The 13,537-nt window shown below is 46.8% G+C and overlaps 1 protein-coding gene across 2 annotated transcripts in view; it reads right to left on the bottom strand.

Moving 5' to 3' along the window:
- The window catches only part of NGEF (neuronal guanine nucleotide exchange factor), a 62,398-nt gene extending 49,302 nt beyond the window's left edge, over nucleotides 1-13,096 (bottom strand). Inside the window, exon 1 of one of the 2 annotated variants that reach the window (XM_081864600.1) lies at nucleotides 12,913-13,096. The gene's annotated coding sequence lies outside the window, so the exon portion shown is untranslated. The remainder of the gene's footprint in view (nucleotides 1-12,912) is intronic. The other variant, XM_081864601.1, reaches the window with a different exon arrangement.
- Between the last annotated feature and the right edge of the window lie 441 nt (nucleotides 13,097-13,537).

Below are 13,537 nucleotides of genomic sequence, written 5' to 3'. Positions count from 1 at the left end.
GGTGTTTGCCATAATGGCTGAACCAACACAATTTATTAGGATAGAGAGGCCTTTGCCAACCTAGTGCCCTCTAGATGTTTTGGACTATCATGCCCATTACCTGTGTTGGCTGGGGCTCATGATGGGCCTTGTAGTCCAAGACATCTGACGAAAGCTGGGCGAAAAGAACAAGACAGGCTGAGTTGATGACAAATTGGATTAGTTCTACTCCCAAACTGAGCATCAGTTATTGAATTACATCCATACAGCATATCAAAAGAGTACTTGAAAAGAAAAGAACTTCACCTCAAAGTAAACTACATTTTACAATTTAATCAAATATTGTTAATATTGATTATTACCAAACGGAAACTATGGGTTTACAATGTTTTGCTAGTTTATTCCGGCATGGTCCTCAACATGTAAAATCAGACTAGTTGTTATAAGAAGGTAATATACTGAATTAAAAAATATAAATCTATACAGGTTTAGTTGTATTCTCAACCTGGTTTCGCTCTCTCTTTCCACACAGTCTGGTAGCAGTTGGGTAGAACAAGTATTAAAAGTTTATGCTTTTGTCTTATTCCTTATCACCCTGTCCACACCCCTGTGATAAAAAAGTGTTGGTAGGTTGGATATGAGTGTGTACCTGACCGCCCATCATTCCTTTCTACCACACAAATATTTATGAGTTGATCACTCAATACTCAAATATGCTTGTTTTGCTTCCTCTTTGCACATTTCACAATTGCCTCCATTTTTGTATTAATCAAAGCAGCTCGGCAACCATGCACCCCCACTAGCACCCATAATTGTAATGATCATGCTTGGATGGGTGTGTACACAATCACCAAACCACACACAACAGATCAACAAGAAAGTTCAACTTCCAGCAGGCATGGTGTTAGCCCACTATGTACAGTGCTTCTAATATGCATGTTCACAATGTAGTTTTAAATAGGATGAAATGCTTTTCTAGGAATTTCCAGGGTTTTTTTGGAGCACGCCTTGTGGGCTGGGAAATCCAGAATGAAATAATGGATAAATCACTGGACTAGGAAGAACCAGATTCAAATCACTGGAAATTCATTTGGTGACCTTGGGCAAGTCATTATATCTCAACCTAGCCTATTCCACAGGGTTTCTTTTGAGGATAAAATGGGGTTGGGGAGTCATAGAAACATAACAGAAAGTACATATTAAGTTTATGTTAAACCACAATAGCAATGATGGTACCATAACAAAAGAGTCAGGTGTTTGTAGATCAGCCTTTCCCAACCATCAGCCTCAGGCAGCATGGCCAATGGTTAGGGATGATGGAATTTGGAGCCCCAAATATCTAGGAGGCACCTCCATTTTGGCTACCTCTTCTCTCCAGCCGCTGTAGTCTGTATGGTAACACAGTCAGATGAGCAGCATATAAATTATAAGTTATTATCATCACATACTTCTACAGACTTAGTGGGTTCTACATATACAGTTCCAATGGTCCTGTCCTTGAATATAGTGCACATACATAGGAGCATCCAAGCCCTTTGAGCTGTCTAGGAGTGTCTGGCAAATGGGAGGTTCCCATCTTTGTATACTCCTGGGGGAACCACAGGAAAGGATGGGCCTAGACCAGCCTTCATCAACTACACTTGCTAGCTTGTATTGCTGTCAGTTGCAGTCTCAAACATCTGGAGGGCACTAGGTTGGTTCAAGGAAAAAATAGGTACAAAAAGAGAATTCCTGGATGCCAAGATCCAAGTTTGGGGCAAGTAGTCTTTAGTGAGAGAACCCCAGCAGAGATTTAAAGCAGAAAATATGCAGCAAAGTAAAGTGTGTAAATATAATGTTAGCCGCTCTGAGTGGCTATTTTGATGTTAGCCGCTCTGAGCCTGGCTTCAGCCGGGGAGGGCGGGATATAAATAAAAATTATTATTATTATTATTATTATTATTAGCTGTTAGACCTTTAAAACATGCCCTTCCAAGTTCTTTCCAAAGTTGCCCTTATCCCCAGCATAGAAAAAGGCCACATGCTTGGTAAGTTAAAATGGTTTACTTACAAATTATCCAAAGGTTAAGTTCTTGTGCTTTAAAAAATACAAAAATTATATTTAAAAAATAGAAATAGTTGCACAGGCAATAAAACATGGCTCACTCACAGTGGTGAAAGTTCCTAAATTATTGGTATAGGAAGTCAAGAGTGGCTTGTGAGAGGCATGCAGTCTGAGCCTGGAGCAACCAGCTCAGATGTTTTCACAGGTAGACTGAGGTGGAAAAAAGGCCTGATTACCTAGGTCCTAGTCTCTCCCAAGGTGAGCTAAGCCTGGCAGGACCCCTTCATACATTAAGTATGTTGGTTTTATGAGGCTGCTTATCCCACAGTCCTAGACCTTGGTGTAGCTGAAGGATATTTTTGGTGCATGCCAGCATTCTATAGGCAAGCCTGGTTTGTGGGCTATTTTAGGGGAGGGGGGCTTTATTCTCAAGTCACTCTGTGAAATAACTCAACCCACCCCCCAATCTGATTGAGGCCTGGAAGATTATTCTGCACAATTCTCTTGTGTGGGCTTGCCTATCTCTCAACTGTTACAAATATGATTTGAAGGAAAATATCTGTATCTATTTTACAGGCACCGGTGGATCTAGACATAACTAGCATCCTGTATTACAGTGCCACAGTCACAGAGCAAACATCTACGGCTCTGTGACCTATTGTATAAATTTAATGAGGTTGGCAGAGAATTGTCTTAGTAACTGGTGCTCAGTATGGTGGAAAGATCACTGTAGAGATGCTAGACTGCATCAAATTTGATAGCATCAACCCACTGAATGTCATGCTGAGTTATTTCCCAAGGTCAGAATTTGTACTGCCAGTCCAACACCCAAATGGCAAGAGGTTCGCAAGCGAGCCTCTCACTTCTTTCTTTTTTACTGTCATTTCTTCGGCGCATTTCTAGGAGCTGTCTCTGCCTATTTTTAGAACATGGCAGTTCCTCTGAGAAACACCCTCAGTTTCTATTTTTCTTCTGTACTTTCTTCTATAATAAGAAAGGGAGGGAGAGAGGAATCAAGACTCAGTGATTAAGACACTGGCCTGTAAATTGTGGATATTTTTCCAGTTTGGCACCCTTTGGGAGCAACAGCAAGTGTCTTAATCTCTCTTTCTGCCTCAGTCGCCTTTGGGGAATGGCATATGCATTCCTTCTCTCCTGTTTTATCTCTCTTTATGCTCCTTGTTCTGCAGAGCAGCACAGAATCCTTAATGTATGTTTGTAAAAGGTTTCAACGGCAGTAGTAGTTTCTGTAGTATATTATTAGTGTACAAACTGCTTATTCTTCTCATTTTTAGACCATTTGCACCATGGGGATATTGTGTTGGCCTACTTTGCAGGGTGGTTGTAAAGACTGCTGCGACAATGCATGTGAAGCACTGTGAAATTTCAAATGTGCTACATAAGTGCTGCTGATGACCATATCCTAGGGTTGCTAATTTTCAAAGAGTAAAAACCAGGACACCCCAGAAGTTGTTGTGCCTTTTCAAGGGAACCCACAGAATTGATGTGCTCTTTTAAGGAAAACCCAAAAGTTGTTTTTAGACAAACCTAAAAATTCTTGAGCTTTTGTGGTTTTTTGATAAGATCTAGGACAAAGAGCTGCCTTTCAGAAATCCCTCCTGGACGTCATCTAATTTATCTCCACAACACCCCTTTGCAGGAAGATGTATTGTGTCAGGGAACTGACATCAGAGCGAAAAGCGGAGGCAGGGCTCCAGAGCGATGCCGGAGAGGGAACCAGTCGGGGGGAAGGAATTCAGCGTGACACCAATAGAGAGGAGATGGAGGAATCGGTGTCAGGGCTCCAAGACCCTTCAACCGAAACCAGCGGAGAGAGCGCTGGCACGCCCTTGCCATCCTCTTACTTGCGCAGACGCGTTCCGCGCAGAGAACTTAGGCGGAGACTTGGGTCAAGCAGCTTTTATGCTGGAAGAGATTCAAGAAACGCCCACTGGCAGATTCTGCAAGTGACTAACAGGTCACGGAGGGCGAGCTCTAACCCTAAACATGTTTGAGCAAACCATCTAATTGAAGCGGAGGCAGTTTACGCACGAGTAACCACACTATACCATTACAGCAATCTGCCAGTCCCTTGCTGTTACTCGTGAGTAAGCAGTGGAAACATGAGCCAGACAGGAGGTGCCGGGGCAGCGGAGCCAGCTGCGGGGGCGCAGGACCTAGTGAAGAGGAACCGGGAGCTGGAACGGCATGTAGCACTGCTGATGGCGCGGCTGGACGAGAGGCGCACCCAGGACGCGCAGGTGAGACCACCCCAGTGGCAAGGAAGGTACCCGGACTGGTACACAAATTTGGGGGGAAACCCCAAGAATATAATGGATTCCGGACAGAAATAGAGTACACACTGCAGCTGCAGCATGATGATTTTGCTGACGAGGCGGCGCAAGTGGCTTATATCGTGGGGCACCTTGAGGGCAGCGCGAGGGAATGGGTCAGACCCCTAATGGCCGCACATAACCCCGCCATGAAGGACGTCCGGAAGTTTTTTCAGGTGATGGACGCTATGTATTCCAGCCAATTGGGGGAGAGTGTGACCCAACGGGAGCTGATGAGATGTAAGCAGGGGGACCTTTCCGTTAGAGACTATTGGTCCCGCTTTGCGATGCTAATACACAGGCTCGAATGGGATATGGACAGCCCACCCATACGGATGCTGTTTGAGGAGGGGTTGTCCCCAGCCGTTAAAGATGAGCTCTCCCGCGCGCCCCGCCCGGAGACTATGGATCAGCTGACGAAATCTGCGCTGGCGATAGGCTCTCGCCAGGAAGCGCGCGCTTTGGAAAGGCGGGAAGGGAGAGGGGAGCGTTGCCCTGACTACCGCATTCCTGAGATGCCAAGGCAGCCTTCCGATGACGTGGTGCCAATGGAAATTGATGGGGCGCGCGCACGCGAGGTGCCAAGCGCCCACCAAGTAGTCAAAAGGGAGGCAAAGGCTGGGAGAAACTCCAAGAAATGTTTCCTCTGCCAACGGCCGGGACACTTTGCCAGGGTCTGCCCACAAAGAAAGGCTTGGCAAGGGATGGTGGGGGCCGCTGGAAATGAGGGGGAGGGGGCAGAGGATAAGGTGCAGGGGAATGCCAGCGCTTGACTGCCCACAGGGGGGCGCAGCAGCCAAGCGAACAACTAATTGAAGTGCCCCAACTGGACCCACCCAAGGTTTCTATAGCGATAGAGGTGACGCTAGAACTCCCAAATGGACACCCAGTCAAGGTGAAAGCAATGTTGGACTCAGGGAGCTCCTGTAATTTTTTTAGTAAGGAGTTTGCGCTGGAGCACCAGATCCACTTGCTGCCACTGGATTTCCCACTCCAAGTCACCACGATAGATGGCAGAGAGTTGCTAGGGGGGGAGGTGACACATCAAACCCCGCCAATGAGAATGAGTGTGTCCAGGCACACAGAAACCATAGCCTTTCACATGGCCACACTGGCGGGACCCCCAATAATACTGGGGATGAGCTGGCTAGTGCTACATGATCCAGTGGTGGCATGGCACCAACGCACAGTCACCTTCGGGTCAGCCCACTGTTTGGAACACTGTCTAGGAGGGGAGAAGCCCAGGGTGAGGTTGGCCAGAGCAGCAGCAACCACGCTGGAGCAGAAAGGGAAGGTGCCCCCACAGTACGCAGACTTACAAGAGGTCTTCAGCGAAAGGGAAGCGGACAGGCTGCCGCCACATAGGCCCTTCGACTGCCAAATCAACCTTCTCCCTGGGGCACAGCTGCCGGTGGGTAAGCTGTATGCCATGTCCGACAGAGAGATGCAGGAGTTGCGAGACTTTATAGACAAGAACTTGAAAAGGGGGGTTATAAGAGAATCTAAGGCAGTGGGGGGCAGCCCTGTGTTTTTTGTGGATAAAAAAAACACGGATCAGCCGAGGCTCATCGTGGACTATCGAAAATTAAACCTGGTATCAGAACCCGTGACCTTCCCAATGCCCAGAATTGATGATATTCTGACCAGGGTAAGGAAGGGTAAGATTTTTACCAAGCTGGACCTTAGGGGGGCCTACAATCTGATTTGAATGAGAGAGGGGGACGAATGGAAAACCACCATGTTCACCCCCCTGGGGGCCTTTGAATATTTAGTTATGCCATTTGGATTACAATCAGGCTCTGCTTGTTTTCAAAGCTTCATGCACCATGTGCTGGGTCCCCTGCTGTACAAGAACTGCGTAGCATTTCTGGACGACGTCCTGATCTATTCGGACAATGAAAAACAGCATGTCCAGGACGTCAGGGAAGTGCTGAAAAGGCTATGAGAGCACCAACTGTGGGTCAAGCTGGAAAAGTGCCAGTTTCACGCCAAGGAAGTGGAATTTCTGGGATACAGGTTGTCAGACAGAGGCCTAGCCATGGACCCCGGCAAGGTGCAGGCGGTGCTGGAATGGAAGGCCCCCAAAACCCGGAAGGATGTGCAGAGGTTCCTTGGGTTCAGCAACTTCTACCGGAAGTTCATCAAGAACTTCGCCCACTTAACCGCACCCATCACGGATTGTCTCAGTAGCAAAAAGAAGTTCGTCTGGACGGAAGGTGCCCAACGTGCCTTCGAGGGGCTAAAGCAGGCGTTCGCCTCGGAGGAACAGCTCCTGCACGTGGATCTGCAGAAACCGATGAGGCTAGAGACCGACGCGTCGGACAGAGCGATAGGAGCGGTGTTGCTCCAGCCGGGACTGGCCCAAGACACATGGAGGCCGTGCGCCTTCTTCTCAAGGAAGCTGAACGAATCGGAACAGAACTACACGGTGTATGATCGTGAACTGTTAGCTATTTATGCCACATTTCACCAGTGGAGACATCTCCTGATAGGGGCTCAGCACAAGATCCAGGTTTGCACTGACCACAAGAACTTGGAATACTGGAGGACAGTGCGAGTGCTCAACCAGCGACAGATTCGGTGGGCACAGGAGTTCTCCAAGTTCTTCTTTGAGATCAAGTACGTGCCAGGGCAAGAGAACGTGAGAGCAGACGCGCTTTCACGGAAACCGGAGTACACGGAAGGAGGAAGACCACCGGACGCTCGACATGTGTTCCCTGAGGAACGATGGGTTTGTGGGGGGGCGTTGGTTGGGAAACGAGAACTAACCGAGTTGATTCGCCAGGACGAATTTGCCCAAACCAGAATCAGGGAACTAAGGGAAAATGGGATAGACCGGGGGGGACTTCGAGGTAAGGGAAGGGTTACTGTATTACAAGGGAGCAATGTATGTGCCCGGGGGGCCCTTACGGGAAAGGGTGCTCCGACAGCTTCACGACAACCCTACAGCGGGACACTTTGGGCAACACAAGACCATGTTACTGGTCACTAGGGAGTTTTGGTGGCCGAGGGTGAGGGAAGATGTACGAGAGTATGTACGAGGGTGTGACCGCTGCCAAAGAGCCAAGGGGGAGCGGGCAGCCCCGGCAGGGTTACTAGAACCCTTGCCCACGCCGGGGAGACCCTGGGAGGTGGTATCAATAGATTTCGTGACAGATTTGCCCAAATCCAGAGGTAAGACAGCAGTCATGGTAGTAGTAGATCTGCTAACCAAGATGTGCCATTTTATAGCATGCTCTCATGCGGTGACAGCCGAGGAAACCGCACAACTGTTTGTTACTCACATCTTCAGGTTGCATGGGGCTCCTTCAAGGGTTATCTCTGATCGAGGGAAACAATTTACCTCGAGGTTCTGGAGGAAGCTTATGAACTTATTGCAGGTGGAGGTGGGATTCTCGACGGCGAGGCACCCGGAAACTAACAGGCAGGCAGAGAGGGCGAACAGCATATTGCAGCAATATCTCCGCTGTTACGTCAACGAGAGGCAGAACGACTGGGTAGATAAGCTAGCACTGGCCGAGTTTGCGTATAACAATGCGGAGCATGTGTCCACGGGGATGAGCCCATTCTTGGCTAATTATGGGTGTCACCCCAGGGCCTTTCCCGGGAGGGAGGAGGAAGGGTGGAGCGTGCCCGCCGCAGAGCAGTTCGTGGAAGAAATGGAAGCACTGCACCAGCAGCTTAAGATGAATCTGGAAAGGGCCAAGGAAGAGTACAAGAGGCAAGCGGATAAACGTCGCCGGGAAGGGAAGACCATTAGGGTGGGGGACCGGGTGTGGTTATCCACTCAAGGATTGCCCTTCAAGGGTGGGTGTAAGAAACTCCGGCCAAAGCGGCTGGGGCCTTTCGAGGTGGTACACCAAGTCAACCCGGTGGCATTCAGGCTCAAGTTGCCAGACAACATGAAAATCCACCCGGTATTTCATAGGTCACTGCTCTCGCCGTACCGAGAGGAGCGGAGAGTCCGGGAGGTAGGAGGAGAAGGGCTCAGACACCCACCACTGGAAGAGAAGGAACACCACCAGCAGATAATGGAGATCCTGGATTCGTGGTGGCGGGGGCGGCAGGTGGAATACCTAGTAGCGTGGGAGGGGGAGCCCGAGTCAGAAAACACGTGGGTTCCAGAAGGGGAAATAGATGATGGGTATCTAGTGGAAGAGTTTCACAACAGGTATCCGAGGAAGCCCAAACCTCTGGAGAGGTTCTGGGAGGAGCAATTTACCACCACCGATGATGAGGAGGAGGATTTTGTGGGTTTTCCAGCGTCCCCAGAGGAAGGAGGGAAGTCGTCAGGAGAGAAGGAATCAGATTGGGAAGCCCCTCCCATCAGAAACCGGGGCGGGTGGGAAGCGGGGTTTGAGTCCTTGGGCGATGACGACAGCTCCTTTCGAGGGTTCCCTGCATCGTCGGCTGAAGATGGGGACAAGGTCACGTCACCGGGTCAGGCCGGGGGTGGAGGGGGTCCTGGGGGGGAGGTGGATGTCAGGGAACTGACATCAGAGCGAAAAGCGGAGGCAGGGCTCCAGAGCGATGCCGGAGAGGGAACCAGTTGGGGGGAAGGAATTCAGCGTGACACCAATAGAGAGGAGATGGAGGAATCAGTGTCAGGGCTCCAAGACCCTTCAACCGAAACCAGCGGAGAGAGCGCTGGCACGCCCTTGCCACCCTCTTACTTGCGCAGACGCGTTCCGCGCAGAGAACTTAGGCGGAGACTTGGGGTCAAGCAGCTTTTATGCTGGAAGAGATTCAAGAAACGCCCACTGGCAGATTCTGCAAGTGACTAACAGGTCACGGAGGGCGAGCTCTAACCCTAAACATGTTTGAGCAAACCATCTAATTGAAGCGGAGGCAGTTTACGCACGAGTAACCACACTATACCATTACATATTGACAACAGAGAAGCTCCACTCTGACACAGGTCCTTTCTATACTGTGATCAGACAAACTGAATACTTATATATTGCATTTGGCTTATGGTCTCCTCTTCTTCTTTTTTGCCAGAAAAGGGTTATGATCATTTTGAGAGGGGGACACACATTGTATTTCAAACCTTCCTATCAGTAACACTGCAAAGCTAGAAGTACCCTGAGTTATCCTCATGAATAGTCATATTGTTATTGTGACAAAGGGCACAGCAGCGTAATGGGAGGAGATGTTCAAAGAACTACCATCCCTGAGTCATCCTAATGGCGTGCTATTTTGATTACAAAACACAAGGAACTATATGGGGGAAATACAGTATGAGGTTCTTCTTTTAGCTTTTGTTGTTGTGATAGCCACATTTTTTTATCCTAGTGTCATATTTGGCTTTTCAAATGATAGCTGCAGTATGTTTTATTTATATTATTTTGTAACACAATTTATGCCCTGCTTTCCAGGTCCAGTTGGAGATGCCCAATACAATATTTTTATGGGTTGTAAGTGCCAGGGTTTGGAGATGCCACACTCCCCATAATTCCTGGATTTAGTAAATGCTATAATTTAATCAAGCCCCCTGAATCCCTGGATCCAGGAACTGATTTGGGACTGGGGTGTGAGTTTAGAGTTTTAACCCACAACCTAAGGGAAGGCCAAAGAGAAATAGACAGGCTCCGGAGAATCTGAACCTGTGAGTGGAGCCCAGAAGTAGCTGTGTAATTTTCTTGAACTTTGTGAAGATTCCACAACAAGCAATTCTGTGTAGCTGTTTGATTTACTTGGACTGAGAACTCAATGAAAACACAGAAGCCCCAGGACAAAGGGCTATGCAGGCAGCTGCCTGGTGGAGGAGAAGCAGAGGTTTGGGTCTGATTTCTGAGACTGTTTACTTTTGCTGCAGGGATTCTTCCTGCAAGGCTTAGCAATGGATTTTGAAACACTGTGCTTTATGGTTTTTGTCGGCTTAAAGGTTTTTTTAGAATTGCTGTTGATGTGTTTGAAAGCTGCTTTTGAAACGCAGATCTGGCTGGAGTATGCACCAAGAAGGTAGAAGGAAGGCTGATTAATTCTTGATGAACTGGAAATTGCTAGAAAGGGAAAGACTGTTGCTGGGCTGTGTTGAGTTAAAAAGTGTCTTTGCGTTGTGATCTGCTTTGAAGATTTGTTCTGAATGCCTTTACTAACTTATTTCTTATGTGCATCTGGAACAGGTGTGTCTTTCTTAGAATCTTACACCACTTTATGGAAATCGTGCACTACTTATGGAGATTGGGGTTGTGTGTAACAAAACAATCAACAGAGAGCCAGACTAAAATAGAAATATAAGCAGCAAAAGCTTGCTGAAAAAGAAAAAAATTCCAAGCAATTACGGAACACCAGCTTGAATGCGGGCTGCCCCACGCTGATCTTCCATAACTACTGGTTCCAATTAATGGAAAAGTCCCTCCCTGTTGTAGCTACCACTGATTCTCCCTGGAAGGCAGTAGCACACACAAAACAGCCCCCTCAGATGATCTTTTAAGGCAGGCTGACCCATGCCAGAGGAAGCAGTCCTTTAGGTACTGTGGTCCCAAGCCATTTAGGTAATAAGCAGCACCTTAAATTTATGAATTGGGAGGGGGAAATACAGGCTGCCCTCTGTGAAACATGATCAGTTAATGCAGGCATTGGCAAACTCGGCTGTCCAGATGTTTTGGGACTACAACTCCCATCATCCCTGACCACTGGTCCTGTTAGCTAGAGATGATGGGAGTTGTAGTCCCAAAACATCTGGAGAGCCGAGTTTGCCTATGCCTGAGTTAATGTGACAAGACTTTAGACTACATCGCGTTATGATCTGTGTCATCTCTCTGATATTGCATTTACGGTAATCTCTTGCAATGAAACCTTGCTGCAAATAGCACATTGCTTAGGAAAGGGGTCAGGTAGAAGACAGTGGGGTAAGAGGAGGACAGGGGAAGGTGAGAGAAAATGAGATGTGAGAAGGGGAAGGCAGGGGGGACTGTACACACCATACATTTAAAGCACATGGTTTCCCTCAATGAATCCTGGGAACTGTAGTTTATTCCTCATCTCCCAGCACCCTTAACAAATGACAGTCATGTGGGGGAAGTCATGTGCTTTAAATGCATGGTGTATACACAGCCACAGAGAGATGTGCCAGGGAGAAGGAAATGGGTGATAAGATGGCACATGGCAGGTGGGCAGGGAGAAGGAAGCAGCAGGATAGTAGTGGACCTTTTATCTCATTATTTGGATTTTTAAAAAAATAAAAATAAACTTCTTCCCAACAGAATAAAACGCATATACAAAATATAATAAGGTATGAGAAATTACAATGTTTCCAGGATGGTTTAACCCTGCCCAAACAAGCCACTTAAAAGCGTTTGTGAGGAAAGAACTTGGGCTTAAAATTTAGGCAAGATCCCAAAGGAAGGGCACCCTTTTTATGTGGCCCTGATTAATCGATCTTGATTTATGAATGGTACAGTTAAGAGGATGCTGGCAACTGATCTTGTCCAAGCAGGTGCAGTTTTAAAATTTCAATCTGAGTAATAATGACCTTTTAAAAAATTAAAATTGCTTTGCTTTCAGACAAATGCTTTTCAAAGGCGTGGCTTTCTTCATGGCTGACTTTGGGTTATTTAACAATGTTAATGGGCGTGGACTGAAAAATCCCTATTATTCATAGAGCTGTCAGAACACTATGTTCTCAAAATATCTTTGTCATTGTCTGTTCTGTCAGTTAACATGTTATTGTTAACATACATGGCCTTCTGTACCTATAAAATCGACTTTAATAGCAAGGGTAGATGCTAACATTTGGGGGAAATCTGAAGGTATGCCTATTTCCTCCCATATATCAAAAATTAATCTCGATTCAACTGACTGCTTTGGCCTCAGGTTCAAAACCATGTTCTCAAAATTCTGTTTTTATACTAAATCCGCCTCCTGCTTTCAGATATTGAAAGTACAGCCCATTTGACCCAACAAAGCAAAAACAAACCATTTTTGATTTATTTTAACCCAAGTAATCCCTTAATATTTTTTAAAAAGATGGAACATCTCATTTTTGCATTTGCATTAAGTATTATACAGGATCCTAGGCAATTGAAGATCAACGGGTTTTTGTTGCTGGGCTAACAATACTGTAGCTCCCTAATGGGAAAGATAATTTCCGTAACAAAAAGGACAATTGTTTCTTTTGAAAAAGAGATGTGCTGAAGAGCACCCAAGAACAGTCACTGCTTGTCATCCTGTTGTCTCTTCAAAATTACAATAATGTGGCAAATTGTTTCTTGGAATGCTTCTTTGGGAATGTTTGTCCCTCCTTCATATGAACTGGTGAACTGTGTTATCCTGGCCAGTTTGTGAATACTGGATCTTACTTGTCGTGGTGACCCAGTTACTATAATTTTGCCAGTGATGTTCCCCCTCCGCTTATCTGACATTCCCACAGCTTGAATAACTCCCAGTGGCTTTCCGTGCCCGATCAGATGCAGTGGCCCCATTTACCTCGCCAAATGTTCTGCCAGGGTTTCCAGATTTATATTCTTCTTTCCATCCTCCGCCCCATGATTCTTTCCCCCCACAGAACAAATAATTCTTTACCTTTCTTCCATTTGTTGTTCTACTCACCTATTGTTGTACGATTGGTTTACTCTCTTAGCCTGGCAGTTCTACCAACAGGGTATCCAGTACAGCGCAGTTGCAAATTCTGCCCCGTCTTTACAGTGATTTAGGGAGCTTACAATGAAGTTCTGAGGCCTGGACTGGGAAAATCCTTGCTTGAAACAGCCACGACCTTCAGCCCCGGCACCTTCTGTCACCAACCTGCTGTGTTAGAATGCAAGGCTTTACCACGATAATGTTTACTTAGTTTCCAGAGTCACAGCAAACATGATTTAAAGCAACAGATCCCTTTTATTCAGACACGTTAATGCAAACACAATGCCAGTTGTCATTTGTGCTGCTTGAAGGTATAGCCACAAGGCTTAGTCAAGCCAAACACCCATAGTAAAAATAACTGGGTGAGGACCTGAAACCTTTGTGCAGACATGAGACAGCTGCAAAATGACTGAGTCAAAGAGTAAAGAGCTTTATGGTGTGGCAAAGTGTTGGCTAAAAGCCACTTAATGTTATGCCATATGAAAGTTATGCAATTAGATTGTTTGCGTGGCGAGTTCCCGCCCCCCACCGAGGATAAATAAAGACACCAGACACCATAATTTAAGGTTAAATGGGCGAATTAGGCCACAACTTT

Source organism: Podarcis erhardii (assembly GCF_964252035.2).
Source record: "Podarcis erhardii genome assembly, chromosome: 5".
NCBI classification, from domain to species: Eukaryota; Metazoa; Chordata; class Lepidosauria; order Squamata; family Lacertidae; genus Podarcis; species Podarcis erhardii.
Note: the sequence above shows the minus strand (reverse complement) of the source record. Positions and strands in the feature narration are given on the sequence as shown.